Source organism: Bombus pyrosoma, linkage group LG18, assembly GCF_014825855.1.
Source record: "Bombus pyrosoma isolate SC7728 linkage group LG18, ASM1482585v1, whole genome shotgun sequence".
In the NCBI taxonomy this organism is placed as follows: Eukaryota; Metazoa; Arthropoda; class Insecta; order Hymenoptera; family Apidae; genus Bombus; species Bombus pyrosoma.
This window is the reverse complement of record NC_057787.1, coordinates 1633494-1654229: the sequence shown is the minus strand read 5'-3', so window position 1 is coordinate 1654229 and position 20736 is coordinate 1633494. Positions and strand designations below refer to the sequence as shown.

Sequence of the window (20736 nt, the reverse complement as noted above, 5' to 3'; positions counted from 1 at the left end):
TTATTTTATAATTGTTTCATCATAGGTTCATTTAATTATTTGTATGTAATGTGAATATTAAAGTTTGCTATAGTTGTTATTACTTAAGTAGATGTTTTGGTATCTATGGCTGTGAGTGTAAATTATTGTTGAAGTAATTTGATAAAAGTGCTTCCAATGATTGCTTGATACTTTTGTTGAATATTATAGTCTGTTGAAACAATTTTTATTTCTGTAGTAAGTAGACTTGTTTACTCTTAAAACATCCTAAAAACATCCAGCTAAAACATTTACTGTTTGTTACTTATATACCACTTTTCAGAAAGTTGTTTCTATGAACTAAAAATTTGTAACGGAGAGGAAATTGAAATTCTGCTTGGATTGTTAATGTCAGTTAACCAGTCTAATCTAATTACAAAAGGCTAGGATGCTAGGTGCTCGTAAAAGGTGAAAATTGAACGAATTAAACCTAACTGTTAAAGAGCTTGTATTTATTCAAGGGTATCCATAAAACCGCCAGTAAGGCAATTAAGAGCTATTGTAAAATTTACCGAGCCCTATTGCAAGAAATTAACGTTAAATTCAGTATAATACCTTTGGTTGATGCTATCAACTACCAGAACCCTATATCTACGACCATAAAAATTGTTCCAAAATTTGCCATAAAAGTACCAGTAGTTACAAAAAGTATTACGCATGCCTTTTGTATTTTATTTTCACACTATCAAATTTTTGTAGCTATCTGAAAGTAATCTTAAATTCCGCGAAATTTCATGTATTTGTGTCTAATTAATTACTAATTGATTAATAAAAAATCAACCCTACTAATTAATCAGTGTGTTATAACATGTTATAACAAATACTGATATAAATAGTATAATACATACTAATGTAATAAATAGATACCTCAAATTACACTAAATTTGATGTATTCCTGTCTAATTAATTATTATTTGATTAATAGAAATCAACCTTATCAATTAACCAGTACGTTATAAAATGTTATCATAAATACTGATATAAATACTATAGTACACGCTAATATAATAAATATATACCTTAAATTACATGAAATTTCATGTACCTGTCTAATTAATTATTAATTGATTAACAGAAATCAACCCTATTAATAAATCAGTACGTTATAAAATGTTATAATAAATACTTATCTAAATACTATAATACACGCTAATATAATAAACAGATATTAATAAAAATCCTGATATAATATTAACATTAATACTAAATATATTATGCAAATACTTTTTCGAATTACTATAAATAATATAGGTATGCTCATTTGAAGATGTCTATCTATCGGTGTCTTAAGAATCGTCGAATGAAAACATCGATAAGGACGTGGTTAATCAGGCTGCAGTTAGTATAATCTATGTTTGCAGAGGCGCAATTGAATTCTCGACGGAGGGCATTTTTCAAACGAGTAGAACGACGAGAGTGGAAGGTAAAATTTTGCTTGGAAATGCGCGGCATCGCGATTCCTTGTCTGCAGTGGAGGGGGATTCTAACCCGCCCATCTGGCTTTCGGATTCATCTCAATAACATTAGCCCAGTCGTTTAAGCTTCCGCTGCAACCGACTTGTGTTTTATTCGAAGCTGCCCGCGTGCAATTTGTTTGCTCCGTTAAATTATCGGCTGAGAGCTCGATTTCTCCTTTTCCGTCTGGATATCGCGTTTTAGGGCGTTGCACGTTTATTATGGAGTTTCAGGGAATTTTTGCCGTGAATCGAGCAAAGTGTTTGTTCTTTCAATATTTCAGGAATCTTTCTTCTTCTTTCTTTCTTTCATACAGCTACGTCTTTTGTTATGAAATTTTTCTTCTTAAATTTAGAAATTGTTCTTGTCTTAGTTGGCTATGAATGCATTTTCAGGGATGTTCCTGCCAGTTGTATCTTAATTCTGAATTTGATTATTGTAATATTAGAAGACAATATTATAGTAACTTCGTGTTAAAAGAAAACTTACAGTTAATGTATATTCACTTCATTTCTCTTCCTTTCTTTTTAATATTGCAGAGTTCTACGCAAAGTAACAGTTACATTTTAAGGTATCACTTTATAAACTCTGTTTTATTCAAACGTTCTATCCTATACACCCTACTCTCTCAATCATATAATTCTAGCATTTTAAAAACAAGAAATAAGATGAAGTTACTCCAACTCCAGAAGCTTCTCTGTCAATCACAACTGCAAAAAGCAACTTCATCTATACAGGACAAAGCATAGAAAATTAAAAGACAANTATTAAAAATGTGTGGAAATTATTTTTTAGTAACTTCATGTTGAAAGAAAACTTACAGTTATTGCATAATCCCTTTCTTTTTAATATTGCAGAGTTTCACAAAGTAACAGTTACATTTTAAAGTAGCTGGCATCACTTTATAAACTCTATTTTATTCAAACTTTCTATCCTATACACCCTACTCTCTCAATCATATAATCCCACCATTTTAAAAACAAGAAATAAGATGAAGTTACTCCAACTCTAGAAGCTTCTCTGTCAATCACAACTGCAAAAAGCAACTTCATCTATACAGGACAAAGCATAGAAAATTCTTCACATATCACACTGCCAAAATTCATCTTAGAATAAATGAATATTTCAAAACACGTCTTCATCTATAAATCGAGATATAGCGTACTCTGAGAATATGCTACTCCTACAATTCATCTACCTAAACTGCCAAATAAATAATTTAACAGATTCTTCTTTGAAATTTCCAGGCCACTCCCTTTTGATCGTCGATCAACAGGAAGATTCCATAGTGGATCGAAATGCCGTGGATGACATAATCCATCCATGCAACGGACCCATCGATCGCGAAGAACACAGGCGACGGGAAGCGAGCCGATTCTTTTATGGCGTACTCGATCCGAGATTCAAAAGGGCAGCGAGCCACGAATGCGAATCGCGGTGTTGGTCGGTGTATGGAAAAGGAAATCGACCGGCGATCGGGATTTATTATTCAACACACGGAGCCCGGACGTTCCTTCCTTCTTGAAGCATTCCACGATATACGATACTCGATGCCAGTCGAAGACAGCACCTCTTGCAAGCATCGTGTGTCTGAGCGAAGATCGACGGAAATAGCGTGGACGACGTTCTCTCTTCCTGCATCTACGTAATCGTTGATCAAATTCGAAGATTTCTTCGTGGCAGAAAATGGAATTCGGTAGCGAACAGCGTTCCCATAGTTTGTCAGAGAGTCTTCCGAGAAAAATTTCCATGGGGTTGATACGGGGGACCTTGGAAAGAAGAAAATTGTGAAAATGTTTGATGACAGGTAAATTTTAGCTTAGAATATCTTTGCTACAGTTTGTAATATTTTTTGAAAATATCTAACGGAGAAGTTCAAGTTCTTTCATCCCTTAAATAATTCTAATATTCTATAAGTATCATTTTTACTGAATTAAATTTCTTCTAAGACAATTATAGAATTCGGATAATTAGTGAACAATTCTAAAATTCGATATTTCTATTTTACATGCTGCGGTAGAATTTTAAGGATAATTTGCCTCTCAATTTTCTCATCCCTTAAAGGACTAACATTTTATGAGTAACTTATGAGAGACATATATACAAAATTCGAATATCTTCAACAAAATTGCATAACTAATTTTTGTCTATAAGCGATTATCCCATAGTTGCTTGAATCACTGCCGCATATTGCAAGCAAAATAAATGTTATTTTTCTCACACAGAACGCACGCTATCGATCTTTGTCCTCGGCTTTTCATACTACGAAACATCCTCCGCTATTTGTCGGCCACGTCGAAATTGCGCTGTATGCTGATGAGTTGGCGTGAATTAATCAATAAATATGTAGTCGCTGTGTTAACCACGGATACGGGTCGGTCGTAAACGACGTCTGGGAACGGGAGACCCTGGTCGGGATACATTTTCCCCGTGCTACGTGCGTTCGTTCTACATATTTTTGTTGCTCATAAACCGATCGTAATTTCAACGAAGCCGCGTTTAATGTATAATGCATCCACTATCCTAGCGCCAACGTTTCTTCGCTGCCATCGCTGAAACATGGCACCCGAAAATTGCTTTGTTACTTTTTCCATTCCATTTCGAACATAGATACAGTGAATGTAAGGTTTCTATCAAATGGATTGTATTTTAGTGATTAATATCGTGCTTCCCCAGGTCTGTTTAAAATTACTTCCAAGTCCAAAGAATTGTTGCATTTAATCCTTCTATTATGTGCCAAGTGTGTCTTTGGATTTCTTCATCTTCTTTGTATCAAACTTTACCAAAACTAGATTCCAGGTTTTATTTACTGCTTAGGACATATGTACTCATTTCTCATGAAGTTTGTTAGATAAAGTACACGATTATAATTACTTTTATCGGTACAAGTTACTTACAAACACAACAGAAGACTTATTTCTTCACTTTCTGTATTGTTCCTTGATGTTCCACTAAACACTGGCTGTTCATTCTATTATTTAAAAAGTGTAATATATAGTAGACTTCAAAGTAAACTTTGCTACAAATACATTTTATCTTCGTGGAATTAGTTAGTTAGTTTGAAACGTTTTAAAATTAGTTCTAAACGTGAAGTTAGTTACAAACACAACAGAAGACTTAATCCTTCAATTTGTGTATTGTTCCTTGATATTTCACTAAACACTGGCTGTTCATTCTATTATTTAAAAAGTGTAATATACAATAGAATTCAAAGTAAACTTTGCTACAAATACATTTTATCTTCGTGGAATTAGTTAGTTAGTTTGAAACGTTTTAAAATTAGTTCTAAACGTGAAGTTAGTTACAAACACAACAGAAGACTTAATCCTTCAATTTATGTATTGTTCCTTGATATTCCACTAAACACTGGCTGTTCATTCTATTATTTAAGAAATGTAATATATAGTAGAATTCAAAGTAAACTTTACTACAAATACATTTTATCTTCGTGGAATTAGTTAGTTAGTTTGAAACGTTTTAAAATTAGTTCTAAACGTGAAGTTACTTACAAACACAACAGAAGACTTAACCCTTCAATTTGTGTATTGTTCCTTAATATTTCACTAAACACTGGCTGTTCATTCTATTATTTAAAAAGTGTAATATATAGTAGAATTCAAAGTAAACTTTGCTACAAATACATTTTATCTTCGTGGAATTAAAACTATAATCCATGTGACGAATATAACTGGCTGTTATAAACATTTTGATCGTTAATTCTTGTTGCATGAGAAATAAAGAAGACGTGTTCTACTCGTCATATTTCAGAAGACGCTTTTCTCTTCGCCGAAAGACCAACAAATACGATGGAACAATGTGAAGATAAAAAAAAAAGTGTGTTCGATGTTTCCGGTGTGCAAGGAAGAAGTTAGGAAGAGAAGAAGAGAGAAGCTTCGTCACGGAGGCCTCACAAGCAACGATACGTGGGTAAACTCGGAGAAGACGTATTGCACGTGAGTAGAGGACGACAGGCAGAATGTTGGTTGAGTGACGTATGATACGAGGATGAAGTTACGCCGTGGCGAACGACGTGTCGCCGATTTATCGAGTTAAGTCGTCCCAAGGCTTATCGGCTTTCGTGTTCCCGGCCACTTGTTTTTCGCCATCCGTCGAATATTTGTGACAATTCACGCTGTCTACCACTGTATTTATAGTATGGTATCGTGTCGCCATGTAGCAGGTAACATTTTTATTTTCATTCGAGCAGGTACGATGATGGAAAAGCGTGCAGGGTGATTTATGGAAGGTAGTCAGTGTTAATTAGAAGGTTAATGGAGATCATCCGATAAAAGAGTTTAAGTTGATGATGGATATCGATTGCTGGAAATTACTTTACCTGAATTTAACATCGTTTCGGCAATTCTTTTCTATTTTTCATACCAGGCTGCTCGAAACCATTAGAACATTATTTCCCCTGTCACTTTGACCTTTATCTATACATTTTTCTTCCTAGTAGTCCATTTTCCGAATTTTTATACTTCAATCTATCTTCCATTTTTGGGAAATAAAGGAGAGTTCTCATGTTCTAAGGTGTTTAACATATAATTGGAAGAATCCAGAGATCAAGCGAACAGAAATGTGTATAAATTTCCTAAAATCGTAGAATCTAGTCGAAGGAAATAACAAATGAACAAATCTTAAACGAACCCTCGGAATTCTCTCCCAAACTCGCAGCGTTAAAACAAGCAAGAAGTTAATCTAAATCGATTGAAAATAAAAATTGCAATTGGAATGTGTTAACACAGCGTTGCTCCTCAATGAGATAATAATTTCCAGATTTGTATTGAAATTTCTTCTGAAGACAATCCTAGCAGAGTTCCATACTTTCCACTTTAATCGAACCTCAAATTCTTCCTCCAGTCCGTGAACTATCCTCTCTGCCACCCTCGGACCATCAGATGGCCTTGGTCTTTTTGCACGCGCACCACTTGACGACGTGACCGTTTCCAATGGCAGTGTGGGTCCTCTATTTTTTCCCTGATAGCAGTTTCGACAAAGATACGCCTGTACAGAGCCAGTTTCATCGAAGCCACCCCCTCACATCTATCTCTCTCTCTCTCTCTCCCTCTCTCCGAAGATGCGTTTTCTCTCCATTCTTCGTTTCCCTCAGCGGATGTCAGGCTCCTCCGGTCGCGGCTTCAGGAGAGCAGAGAGACGATCAATACGTCGCTCCAGAACGGAGAAGGAACGGAGCAGGCTAACGTTATTGGGAGACTTTGTTGGTGAAGGTGGGGGTGGCGACACGAGGGTGGAGAGGGTAGGTCGAGGGAAAACGGAGCTTTTCCAGGCGATTCCTCCGAGAAGAGGAGAGCACAGGCCTGGCTCCGAGCAGATATGCCCGGCTATGAGCGCGAAAAGATGATGAGACGAAGGGTGGCCCCTGCCTTTTACCCTCTCCCTTTCGCCTGTGATCCGGTTGACAGGGATTCGAAGCCGAGGCTGCACGATTTCCACCGAGTTGAAACGACCTCAGGGCTGTATCCACTCGTGATTATGCTCTGCACGAGTGTTAACTGGATACAACTTTCGGGAAATTCTCCTACGTCGTTTTTCCATGCTTTCCACTTGTTACAACTTCTTTCTTACTTCTGCTTCCTTTCTTTCGTTTCGTAGCCGTGCTCGTTGTATGATTTCCGTATAGCGGTTTCGTTAACTGTAATTGATATAAGAATTAGGCCAAACACGTTTCAGTTTTGTATAAATATTTCTTCTACGTACTACATCCTTCTCGTATGATTTTTCTATAATTATTTTATCAATTTTGAGATTTAGTCTGAGGGAATTAAAAAAAGGAATTAATTTTGGATATAAAGAGCATAAATTGTAACAAAATTGATTTTGCTGTACCAATTTACTGAATCTTCCTATTAAATATAGAAATATTTTTATCTTTGTAAATGTATCAACATTTTAATATTGAAGATCTTCTATGTGATATTAATTTTTTAAATATTTACATGTGTAAATAATCCTTTTCAAGATTCATGGAAATATGAATCAGTATAAATCGGACATTCCATACGTCACAACTTAATATATCTAAATATTGCAAGGGGAAATGGAATAATGGAGTGAAATTTGCGAATAAAGGACAAGCACTCGGTTCGGAGAAACTCAATCGTTTAGCAATGTCGATGACATACGAGTGTACCCCGACGTCAATTTGTCATGTAAACGATAAAATTGTTCGGCGTCCCTTTCTCTTAATACAGAGCCACATGAAGTTCCTTCACGCTCACGCCATACGTATACAATGCATGAATTTCTGCGCAAGAATTTCATAAGAGAAATTCTGTACACCTAATCGTTACGCGATACCAGGTGACTCTTAATTACATATCCATACAACATACAATTTTCATTTTCCTAAAATTTCCACTTTAACACTCAATACAATCTTCGATCTTGTTCTATGCAACTTAAAACCTATGCTTTCATCAGATATCTAAACTAACATTCTCTTTATAAAATAAAATTGACTACCATATGGTTCTGAAACCATCGCTTATTTTAATTGTACAGCGAATAAATTATAACTGTATGATAATAAGATGCGCAAACCTACATTTTTCTTCAAATATCTGAGGCTACCCTCTTCATAAAATTACATTTGTCTCATACACATCCTCCCTGAACGATTCACAATAAAATACATAGACTTGTTCTCTCTTCAAACATCCAAACCTATGTACATGCTGTTCATAAAACAAAATGCTCTGTTTCTAGTTCTTAAAACATCATCTATTTTAATTTCATCTCTCGTACTACGCCAAATGAAACTTATAGCTAACATTATCCATTACATTTCAGGTCTCATTTGTCCCTTTTACTCTCAACAATCAAGCCATCATCTCCCCGAGCCAATTACCCCCATCCACAAATTCTCCCACCCCATTTTTCCAACAGCCATCCACCCTCTAGCAAACGTTTCCACTCGCACGATAACATCCGCGTCACAGAGAAAAAAACGTTGGGCGCGCGTCGAATAATGCGATATCAATACTGATTTCGCGGGTTTTGCCTGTGGCACCTGGTTTGTTGGCCACGGCCCTGTGCGGTGGCATCCCCCTCGTCGCGAGTGGGGCGAGGGTGCGCGCGGTCCAATCATCGCAGAATCCGGGGGATGCCCCTGGCTTCGGCCGGGCAACCGTGGGAGAGACGCCCCGCGACTCGAGGATTCGCGCTTGTCGCCGAATGCCTTCTCCGCTCGGGGCCAAAAAGGACAGTCGGCCGCTGCGTTTCGTTTCGAAGGGCGTTGGCCCTTCCGCGCTTCCACTCGCGCGCTCTTTACACGCTGGAAAACGCGCGAATCGCGCCGCTATTGTGAACCAGGCTGCAAGTGGTGCATAGCAGTGAGACGAGTCGTGCACGCGCACGCAAACACGTACGGGTCCAGGATGCATGTGCACGCGTGACGCTAAACAGGGATGTGAGTTGAGGAATGATTTTTACAAGATTTTCATTCTTCCGCCAAATCTAAGCGGACTGTCTTACCTAACTATTTCACTAATTCTGTGAAAATTCACTTTGTGTTCGATATTATGTTGGGGATGAACGGGTGTACGTTGGTTTTGTATTTCTGAGCCTTACAATTTCCACGATTCTGTTTTCTTGCATGATATTTAGTATGTGAATTTTGGTGTGAAATAGTAGAGGGTCTGGCGTGCACGTGCATGGGTCTATTAACGATTTACTCACGTTTGCCACAGCGATCGTGCTGTCCGTTTTCGTGATTTCACTTTTCTAATAGTATTCCCAGCATGTCGATACTTTGACCTCGATTCTGTGAACGTGAAGGCGCGCACGCCTGCCTATCTTATAGTTACTCGTTGGAATTTCGTGAAATCTAATCTTTTTAGGTCTTTGGCTTATGCACTTTAATCGGTTGTTGAACAGCTGCGTTGCACGCGAGCTGTTTGCTCCGCCTGTTGCTCGCGCGAACGATCAGAAGCATGTAATGTTTTGTGTCCTCCTATTTTCCAATGGTTAGTCACTAATTATTCTGTAAATGCTTTGCGTATTAATAAAAGTTCTATTCTCTTCTCTAATATTGGTATCATATGAGAGTCGAAGTACCTGATTCGTGTTCTGCCATTGCTATTTTTCTTCCACTCTGATTCCACGAATTCAATTCCGATCTCTTGTTAATTTTCTATTTTTCACGTCACTGGAAATTAATGGAAGAGGAAACACGACTATTGGTCCTCTATTTGTCGATCAACGTTTCTACTATTAGGTTAGCAACTAAGTGATTGCGGATTTTGTCAATATCACCTAATGACAAAATCCGCAATCACTTAGTTGCTAACCTAATATTATACTATGTTACGATCACCTGTGGTTGCAGGTTGATTCTTTCAACGATAGCGTAGCCCGATAGAATCCATCAAACGAAGCGTTAAAAATCGGACAATTTGAACCGTGGACAAGACAGTATCATACTTACAATACATCGACTTCCTTCTGTCGTATTCCGGATATGCATGCGATGTCACGTCCGATTTTAGTGAAGGTTTTCCGGCGTCACGTACGGTTCGGTAGCTGGGGCGAAATTTCTAATCCCTGCCGGCTTTATATAGTCATGCTCATACGGTTATTCATATGTAGCTACGTGTCATTGCACGCTTGATCACTTTGCAATCGGTATCATGCAATTAATTCGCGATTACTATCGCTTGGTTATTGCAACCATTGCACGATTCGTATTCAATCTCGAGGATAACTCTTCCTGTAGCACTGAATGGTAATTTAATGACTGGACACGATGTACAATTTTCAGAGTGCAATTTAACGATGGGCAACACCATGTTCGCTATCGATTACCGCATTCATGGAAATGAGCCTTCTAACCTAAACATAACCCTATCCTCCTCTTTCGTGGTTTCGACGTATGAATAAAAACTGGGCTTCTATGTTACAGATCTCGCTACCTAGAGGAGACAATGGCCGAAAAGAGTGGGGGCATAAGATAGGCACATTCGTGATCTACCCTGTAGATCCGGGCTTTTGTAGAATTGTAAATATCAGAAGCTCGTCTCTACAGGTATCTTACGGATGACATGCCACGCGACTTTAGATTACACTGCATAGTGCCACACGTTCGAGCAAATCTGGCGCTTGGGCTTTTTGAACAATCCTATGAGAAGATATTTTAGTTTTAGAAAGGAGTCATCAGCTACTTGCAAACAGTGTACAGTACATTCGAGCGAAGGATTAAACGATATAGCTTATTCGACGTATAGTATAGTTCTAGGTCCTAAATGTAACCAACTGCCAGGCAAAATATATTGTTATATGTAGGCTTAAAATACGTAATTGTTTGTAGATATTAGGTTTAAATAGGATACATATATTCTGTAATATAATTTATTAATTAGATATATATTTATATATTTATGAATTAATATACATTGAATATGTAAATGTAATGTTTGAAAAATAAATGTATCACCCGAAATGTTGAAAAGATCTGTCCTAATTACTTTATTTGCCCGTCTCTAAATAACGAGATAAATAAATAGTGTCTAAACCAATAGTTAATTTTTTAGTGGTAATTAATTTCAATTAAAAATTATATTTTCGTCTAGTTTAATGGAAATGAATAATATTGAAATTGTTTGCTGTTTCTACAGAGTACGCTAGTACGATTTTTGCATCCCTACCGCAAATATGTGAAACTACTTCTGCGCTTTCCTCCTATGGTGTGACAGAAATCTGTAAATCACGAGAAAATCGCAGATCTCGACATTACCGGTAGAAGGAACTATACAGAAATTCTTAAATATGAACTAAATTAAACTACGCTTGAAAATGTAAATTTGATAACATGGTATAAATTCCTATAAATCGTATAAATTTCATAAAAATGAACAAAGTAAAATGTCGAAATAAACAAACAAATAAACATCAAATAAAATGTGAAACCATCAGATGGCAGCACAGTTTAAAATTGAGCCACCCTTACGATAAAGATCATACTAAAAAGAAAAGCTTACCAACTTTTACAACCTTAAAACTACATCAATATATATCTTATAATATAGGAGTTATATGCCTAAAAACACGAAAACTTCCTTCTCTAACCATCCATTCAATGAAATCAACGTATCGCTTTTCACAAGGAGCTCTTGAATTTATACATCTAACAACTATCGCGATACTTCTAGTCATTAAAAGCGTTTCTTTAAAAATTCTTACCAGGGTTTTTGATTCCAAAATTAGCCGACCTACTTTCCACCATGTCGTCATTATTCTCGGTACGCCTTATCGCGATTCAAAGCATCTGTGTCCACCGTTTCCACAGCGACTCCTTGTTGTCGTCATCGACGACGTGGAAGGGCGTCAACAATTGCGTTCACGGTCGTCCTGAAAAAAATACGAAACATGTTCACGAAAAGGCGAACGATAAGCGGATCGGAGCACATGAAAGCCAGCCCAGGATTCGATGGTACGATAGCATGGTGGTACCCGGGGCGACGGGGTATTATATTATTGATCGTCCCTCGAGCTCTGTCCCCATCAGCTGTCGTGATCCCTGGCGTTCTCCTGGTACTACCGGGTTGCACGTTAACCTTTGTACTCACGGCGGAAAAAAACGTTTACAGGCTAGATATCTACTACGACCGAGTCAGCCGGATCTTGCTCTTTTTTGTGGTTCGACGGCCAGCCGCTACGACGCGCATTTGCAACTAACAATAAATGTACCATTCTCTCTTACACCTTCCATTCGTAATATCGTGTATCGTTCGATCTGTTTAGTTGATCGTGTACCAACTGTAATATTGGAATGTTCTCGTAGATATCGGGTGACGCAAGAATCGTGGTTATATCGTTCAAAAATGAAAGTGTGATAATAGAACTGGTTCTGTTTAACCTTACGTGTGAGATTTAAATACCTTTCGTAACTGATAGAAATGAATTTCTAAAAGATTGTTCTTCAAATGCATAATTGAAGGGGCTACTGTAATAAGGAGGCTGCTACGTTTCCCATTAATATGAATAAACCAAGAAAAACTAACTCAAAATCAAATAAAATTAAATCGATTTTTGGAACGTGCTATGCATTCATAGTCAACCTATATTCGTAATAATAAACTTTTGCACTTTTGAATACATAATCTAGATCTTTCGTTCTCTTCCAAGAAATACAAATTAAATATCGGTGTTCTGCCTCCTTATTGCTGCAAACTGCAATTCCAAATACGCGAACACATGAAAATGAATAGATAGTATAGTAGCACATATTTTTAATAAAAGATACTAAACAACTTTAGCTGTAATTCAAATCAATTTGACGTCGTCACAAGGTACTCACCTGTTCCAAAGTCGAATTGAAACGTGTCGCCGTCCTACCACGTATTTCCCAAAAGACGATCACCTCGAGCTACGTTCACGAATCGTGGAAGCTTTGTAACGTCGCCAGGCATTAATCGCGCGGTAATGACCGACAGATGAAGAAATATCGTTCTCCAATGACGCGCCACTGGGTTAAGGCGAATCCCCGCCATTATGACGTGTCAGCATCCGGGGGTAATCCACGATAACCATTTATTTCAGATCCACGAACCGTGCAGCGAAAGGGGTGGCAGTCGGGGGTGGAAGAGCCGCACAAATCTTCCTTTCGTGGACAAGCTGAAGAGTCTCTTCGACCTGCTTCTTCCCAACCAACCTCTTGTCTTCTTCTTCTTCTTCTTCCCTTCTTCCTTCTTCTTCGTTCGTTCTCTTCCGCCTTTGGTCCGCGAACGTAATATCCTGCCCCCAGCCGCTGCCTCGAACCTTCTAACACGAAGAGATTCGTGTCCCCTTCTGCTGAGAATCAGCTAGCTCTCGAGTTTCGTCCGCGCACCCCTTCCAACCTAGTTCTCGTTCCTCAGAGTGTCACTAATGCCGCGAGGATTAATGCTACGCGGCGGGGCTTACGGCCACTATTAATTTCATCGGGAGAACAATATCTTATGTGGCTGGGTATCGGGTGCATGTTTCTAGAGCGCTTCCTGGATACCTGGCACACCTCTTGACGATCTAATGCGCGGTTAGCTGGAAAAGAGATCCTATCCACGTTGCAAGAGACCTGAAATCCATTTTAGGTTAGGTTTACCAGAGGAAATTATTAAATTTAATTCTAAATAGCTACGTACTTGCGAATTGCTTTTTTCTGTTTGGTTTTTATTAACTGGAAATTGGTATGTTAAGGAAAGAATTGTTTATTATATGTATACCATTGTTAACGTTTTATCTCGATTTTGATAAACGGAATTTACTGAGGAATTTGTTGTTTTTCCTATACTACATCCTTTTTGCATATTCACTGCTGGAAGAATTTTTATTATTTACATATGTTTAACAAATAATTTTCATTTAAGACCACAAACGTTACAAGTTTTTCTTCCAAATTTTATATATTTCTTTTTTGTGTGTTATAAAATACTTAAGAAACCAAATCTGAAACGTAGATTTTTGAAAGTAGTAATGTATTAAATGAAAAATATACCGAGTTGGCGGATCAATGAAAAATTATGTAAACAATGGATATAAAATTCTGGAAATACCTACGACAAAGAAAACACGCTGTTCCCCAGCGTGCGATAGCGTTTGAATCGTTACAAGAGGAAGGTATCAATGCATCGGAATCGCGTTTCTCATCCTTCGACGTTTCGAGAGCATCATAGTTACCGGTAAGCGTGACACAAAGGTTATTACGCTGGCACGATAACATCCGGGCATAGCTGACGTGTTTGACTGACGAGCTCTCAGACGTCGCTGCAGGAGCACGCCATTTGCGGACGGCCGGCTGATACTTATCTGCAGGTAATTAGAACTTGGACCTGGAATCACGCATACAGTTTCCGCCGTTGTTCCAGGACTGCTTTCGCACAGTAACACTGACAATGATAATTATACACTTCCCCTGTACTTTGACGTGGCTGACGTGTAGTTTATAGAAGCTTCGATTCTGTGTATCTTCAAGGGAAGTTTTTTCGAATCGAAGCATTTCGTTCTATTCGTATAGAAGTTTATGTTCGTTAAGTGTGTCGACTTTCGGTATTACGCTGCGAATATTAATAAGATGGACAGTGTAAGTAACGCTGATATAACTGAAATGAAGGTTATGTGCCCGGTGTATACAGTTAAGGTACAAAATTTGGATTTAAATTTATTCAAATGTAATGTAAATTTGAATTTACATTTAAAATTAACACTAGGTGGTTTTCAGATTTTGAGATTGTGTTGTTTTTGATAATTACTAAAAGTATACAAGTGCTCTGTTGACAAACTTGATGATCACCGATGTTGACATGGTATCAAGATTGTATTTACGTATTTATGTTTATCATATTATTTTAATTGGAACTAGGTATATATAAATAATTAAATATAATGCTAAATTTCCATCTTGACACTTTCTAGAAGCATCGACTAAAGTCATTACACAGACTGGAAGCGAAAAGTAGGAAACTGTCGAGGAAAAGGCAACCGGACACCTTTCCCGTTAATAGAGAACGGCGGAACTCTTTCTATCAACTTTCTAGTCCCGTCACGGCAATTAGCAAAGTACCTGCACTTGCGGATAAATCCTCTCGTGGCAGAAGCGCGACTTATTTATGACCATCCTCGTCCCGAGACCCGACTAAAGGGTTAAAAGCGGAACAATGCCACGGTCGACATTGTTTTGATGTGGTCAGAACTGAGGAAGATCGGTGAAAAGATGCATAAACCTCCACGTCGTGTGCCAGTTTTCCAAAACGGAAGCTTCGACGTGAAACCCGTAGGCCTTTCCATCTGCTGACATTTTCTCTTTGTACGAAAATTGCCAATAGAAAAGTTTGTCTGTTCGACAGCTAGAATTCTTGGAACTTGGGTACAATTTTTTAATTTGATGCGAAGATCGATATTTGTCGAGTTTCATAGGAAGAATCAATAATATTAGCTTTTCATTTCTCTTCTCTTTCCAAAATCTTCTTCTTTTGATATGAAATATGTTAATTCAAGATGCAGTTTGAATTACACAAAATTTCAGTTTCATATTGTAGTTATTGATATATATGTGTATAAATATGTATTCAGGATTTTTCTGTGTGATAATTTCATAATTGACAATATTAGTGCCCTAAGATTTTGGCCAATATAAATATATATATTGAATTATAGAGAATTTAGTTTCATATTGTTTATATATTAGTTTATATATATATATATAACCACAATAATTATTGATATATATATATATATATATATATATCAATAAATAATAATAATTGATATGAAATATGTTAATTTAAGATGTAGTTTGATTTAAATATATATATATAATTTATGTAATGTATTCAAATTACATCTTGAATTAACATATTTCATATCAAAAGAACATTTTTGGAAAGAGAACAGAAATGAAAAGCTAATATTATCGATTATGTGGTTATATGATATTATATATTATGTGGTTATATATATCAATAAATAATAATAATATATATATATCAATAAATTGTAATAATTGATGTATATGTCAATAACCACATAATATATATAATATCACATAACCACATAATCGATAATATTAGCTTTTCACTTGTGTTCTCTTTCCAAAAATGTTCTTTTGATATGAAATATGTTAATTCAAGATGTAATTTGAATACATTACATGAATTATATATATATATGTAATTCAAACTACATCTTGAATTAACATATTTCATATCAAAAGAAGATTTTTGGAAAGAGAACATAAATGAAAAGCTAATATTACCGATTATGTGGTTATCAATAAAATTCTCTGTAGTTCAATATATATACGTATATTGGCGAAAATGCTAGGACACCAATATTGTGAATTGTGAAATTATCAGACAGAAAAATCCTGAAAGTCTAATGTGTACATACTACCGCGTCGCCAGGAAACGAAAGCTTGCTATCAAAGGGTAAACGCTGTACCCTATTAGACCGGTATTTTTGCAACGATACTCCAGATCCAGGTTCTCGAGAGGAAGGATAACGGTAATCGTAGCGTTGGTTGGCGGCCTCGCAGAGGAAGGCAGCCACGGTGTTCATGATCAGAAGAGCGGCAGTATCCTGGTCCTCCCTTTAGTAGTCTCATACCACTAGCGTATACCCTTACTATGGTACCCCTGGCGGCGCGGTGCTAGCCATGACACGAGAATGTGATTAATGATCGCAACAGAGAGCCATGCACCGTACACCGCTCTCCTCTCTTTTCCCTCTTCTCCCCCGCCGTAAACTCGCTGGGTTCTCCTTCTCTATCGTCCGTTCCTCTCTTCCCTGGACGGCCACCACGTTTTCTCTTCCCTCTGGTATCGTTCTCTCTTTCAGCAACCCCTGCTGTTGCCGCTGACGTTGCTGCCGCGGTTGCTGCTGCCGCAACTGCCCTCTCTCTTTCTTTCTCTCTTATTCTCTACTTGCAATCTGACTGCCTGCCAACTTTCTTCCATAGTTCTTCATCCTCGTTCTCCCTTCTCGTGGCCACCGCTGATTATCCATCGACTATTTCCAACGCTGCCTCCAGCTGGTTTTCGCCGTTTTTCCTCGAGATTCTCTTGTTCGACGCACCAACGTTGGCCTCAGTTCGACAGAAGATGAGCATTCTCGAGGGAAGAATGAAGAGAAGACAAGTTTTAAATAATTCTACAACGAACTCAGTCTAACAGATACTGTACAGCTTCTTGGATTTGGTAAAATAGATCAGATTTGAGTTTAGAAATTTCAGAAATCTTGGAACAGTATGTTTGTTTCAATACTGGGATCTGTTAAGTAATTGCGGAAGGTGTTTGTACGGTTTTTCCTAAGGGCTGAATTATATTATACAGGTTCGTTTAAGAGTTAGAGCTTGATCGCTTAACATTTAATTTCTTGTTTATTATTATTTTACTTAATTGAACGTATTTAATTTTATTTAGTTTTTCTTCTTCTTCTTTATAGAGTGGAGAGTTTCGTGTCCTCCGCGTTAAATGAACCTGTCCAAGACAGGAGTCGTAAGAAATGAAGAAGTCACGGGAACAGAGGAAGAAATCAGTCAGTGCCTGCTCCAAGCACGATGACTTTGACTCTATCGACTCGTCTTCCGCTTATCTAAATCACTTATCGATATCTTGCCCTGATCCTGCTTTTCTTCAATATCCGATCGCCGTCGATCTTAATAATTGCACTTCCTCGTTTCGATTTCAACGATCCGTAAGTTTTATTCGTATCTACCGATTAAATAAACAAATTTTGTCACAAAATATGGACTCAAAAAGATAAACGGTTTAGAATTATTCCACGTAGAATGTCTGAAATTCCGTCGCCATTTAATACATTCTGAAAGGAATGGCGCTTTAAAATGGCATTCAGATAAATATTATCTAGCTATCTCAATTTTTAAAATAAGTTTGAACACGTATCCTTGGCTACTAATATGCAAAAATGTTTAATCGACTATTTTCTCAATAAACGTCCTTATTTCTTGACAAAATACAAAACTCATCAATGTTACTCGCTTTACTCTCTAACTAAAACAAAAATTACATCAAAAGTTAGTTCAGTCTTGTCACAAATTTATTAAAAAATTCAAATTCTCCATTTCTAGCTTATATATCAAAAGGCATACACGAAGAACCCGCATTCCAACTTCTACCAAAGTAACTAGACAAAATAAACCATCGACTGGTTCCACTCACCAAACTCTCCTCTTCACGTCACGTGGAACAATCGTTTGAACTGCAGAACAATAAACCACCTCTTTGATATTCCTCTCGTTATCATTTTCGCTAGCCAATATTGTATCCAAAATAATCCTCTAGTAGGATTGAACGATGATTCGACAGTGCGGCCATCGTTCGACGACGGTGACGAAGTCAGCAAGAGTGGAAAAGACTGGCAGGCGGAACGAAGACAGAGGCAGCGGGTACTCCCCGCGGAAATCAACGGGGCTGCGAGCGTTTCGTTGAAATTTCCGGCGTATTGTCGGCGTTCGGCGGCCGTGAATGATCCGGAGCCACCATCAACCCCTTTGTGAAGGAAGGGAGACGGCGAGGCGGGAACGAGGGCGAACCTGATGGGATATGGGGATGGCGACGCGTCCCTGGCGACGCCGCGACGCTGACAGCGTTCGGTCCCGGCGCCCTCTTCTCCCCGACTCTATTTCCGCGTTTTCTTTGACACACCCCGGATTAAATGCTTCAGCTGTTTCTACCAACTTGCGATCCGCAATATTCGCGTGATCGAATGGCATTGGTCGAGTGCGATGGTTGTTACTGAGGAACAAAATGGTTGATGGAACGAACGAAATTGAGGTTGTTTGAGAGCATGAGATTGTGAATGGTTGAATATTAATACACTGCACGTTTTCACATTTATGGGGATTTAAGGATGCAAGAATGTACAGAATGTGGATAGTATTTAATGTATCAAAGTATTTTCAATATGAAATATTCGCAGTGCAACGTTCATTGTAAAATTCAATGAATGAATCAAATCTCGACTTAGAATCTATTTTACAATAATATGAATCTGTATAAACATCCGCAGTCTAAAAGAAACAAATTTGGAGTATGAGGAGGAATTGTATTTTCTGAAATTGTAATTATTAAAAAATGTGTTTTACGTTCTGGATAGATTTGGACGTTTCGTGAGAGTAATTACTATAGCTTTTATCTATGAATGAAACAATTTTTCTTTCACAAGTGATAAATATTAATGTCTGAAGTAACAATTATTTTTCTTAATCAAAAACAATTATTTTCTTAATCTCAATTATAAAACTGAGATAACACGTTGCACGTTTCAAATTGATAGATAATACGTTTCATGAAATAATCTTACAATATGAAACGAACTTACAGCTATAATTACTTTCCTTAATCGGTTCATATTGTATAATAGAATTACAGTTATATACTTAATACATCTTATGTCATAAGATTGCACTGCGAAATGTGTGTAGTCAGGAATCACTGTCTATAATATGGTTGTCTTATTAGCAACATTATGTTAAAAGTAATGCACGTACGAGCGGTTAGAAGATGATAATTAGCTGATGGTACAGATTATCACAATCCTGTTACGATTGATGGAGTAGAAGGTGCTAATGATTATTTAAAGATGATGGTAATTAGGTAAATTAAAGCGCTACCCAGAGTTCTGAATAACAGTATGTTACGCAAATATAACGTGCAGCATGCGCCTGTACGTGATACTGTAATTTAAGTAGTATCTAACTTAATCGTTGCTACATAATTTGTTTCATATTTGTCTTCTTAACATGCCTGCTGATTTCTGAGTAGATTGCGGTTCTGTGGATAGTCATTTCCTGCAAACTTCGTATAAATAGAAAGCACGAGGTTGCACGATCATGGTAAGACCACGAATTCTGCTAATCATCGCGCGAAGAAAAGTCCAAACAACCTTTTTCCAAAAGCAACTTCATGTTTTTCCAAATATTATTCGAATATATTATTTTAGGACCAGTTTCTTTATTAATAATGCTACTTTTTCAATTGTTTGCGTCGCTTTTATAGCAATGAAAACGTTTGTGTTTGCCACATTGAACAAAAAAGGATTGAAGAAATTTCTTCTGGAAACAACTTCATGGTTTTCCAAATATTATTCGAATATATTATTTTAGGACCAGTTTCTTTATTAATAAAGCTACTTTTTCAATTGTTTGCGTCGCTTTTATAGCAATGAAAACGTCTGTGTTTGCCATATTGAACAAAAATGGATTGAAGAAATTTCTTCTGGAAACAACTTCAGGGTTTTCGAAATATCATTCGAATATATTTTTCTAGGATCAGTTTCTTTGTTAATAAAGCTATTTTCAATTGTTTGCGTCGCTTTTGTAGCAATGAAAACGTCTGTGATTACCACATTAAACAAAAACGGATTGAAGAAATTTCTTCTGGAAACAACTTCAGGGTTTTCGAAATATTATTCGAATATATTGTTCTAGGACCAGTTTCTTTATTAATAAAACTACTTTTTCAATTGTTTGCGTCGCTTTTATAGCAATGAACACGTCTGTGTTTACCAATCCTGCTCGTCATTGAACAAAAAAGAATTGAAGAAATTTCTTCTGGAGACAACTTCATGGGTTTCGAAATATTATTATTCAAAAGACATATCCTAGAAATAGCTGCTTTTTTTATCAAAGGTACTTTCTCGATCCTCGATCTTGCGTTTCAAATAAAATAACAAATGTTTCAAATTGAAAAATACAAATGTTTCAGATAATCGAGGGAGAAGAAAAGCGAAAAATATTTTTTTAGCATCGAT

General features: G+C 37.1%; 3 long non-coding RNA genes across 3 annotated transcripts; 2 read left to right on the top strand and 1 right to left on the bottom strand.

Moving 5' to 3' along the window:
* Positions 1–1078: 1078 nt before the first annotated feature.
* Positions 1079–10800, bottom strand: LOC122577221. The gene is made up of 5 exons (XR_006320145.1): positions 9920–10800; positions 9550–9640; positions 9172–9475; positions 3695–7126; positions 1079–3242 (listed from the first exon to the last, which is right to left on the bottom strand). It is a non-coding gene; the product is annotated as an uncharacterized LOC122577221 (long non-coding RNA).
* Positions 10801–13907: 3107 nt separating this feature from the next.
* LOC122577222 lies at positions 13908–15569 on the top strand. Its single transcript, XR_006320146.1, has 4 exons — positions 13908–14280; positions 14334–14605; positions 14687–14771; positions 14881–15569. It is a non-coding gene; the product is annotated as an uncharacterized LOC122577222 (long non-coding RNA).
* A 577-nt stretch (positions 15570–16146) lies between these two features.
* LOC122577223 lies at positions 16147–18212 on the top strand. The gene is made up of 3 exons (XR_006320147.1): positions 16147–17294; positions 17407–17658; positions 18053–18212. It is a non-coding gene; the product is annotated as an uncharacterized LOC122577223 (long non-coding RNA).
* The last annotated feature ends 2524 nt before the right edge of the window (positions 18213–20736 follow it).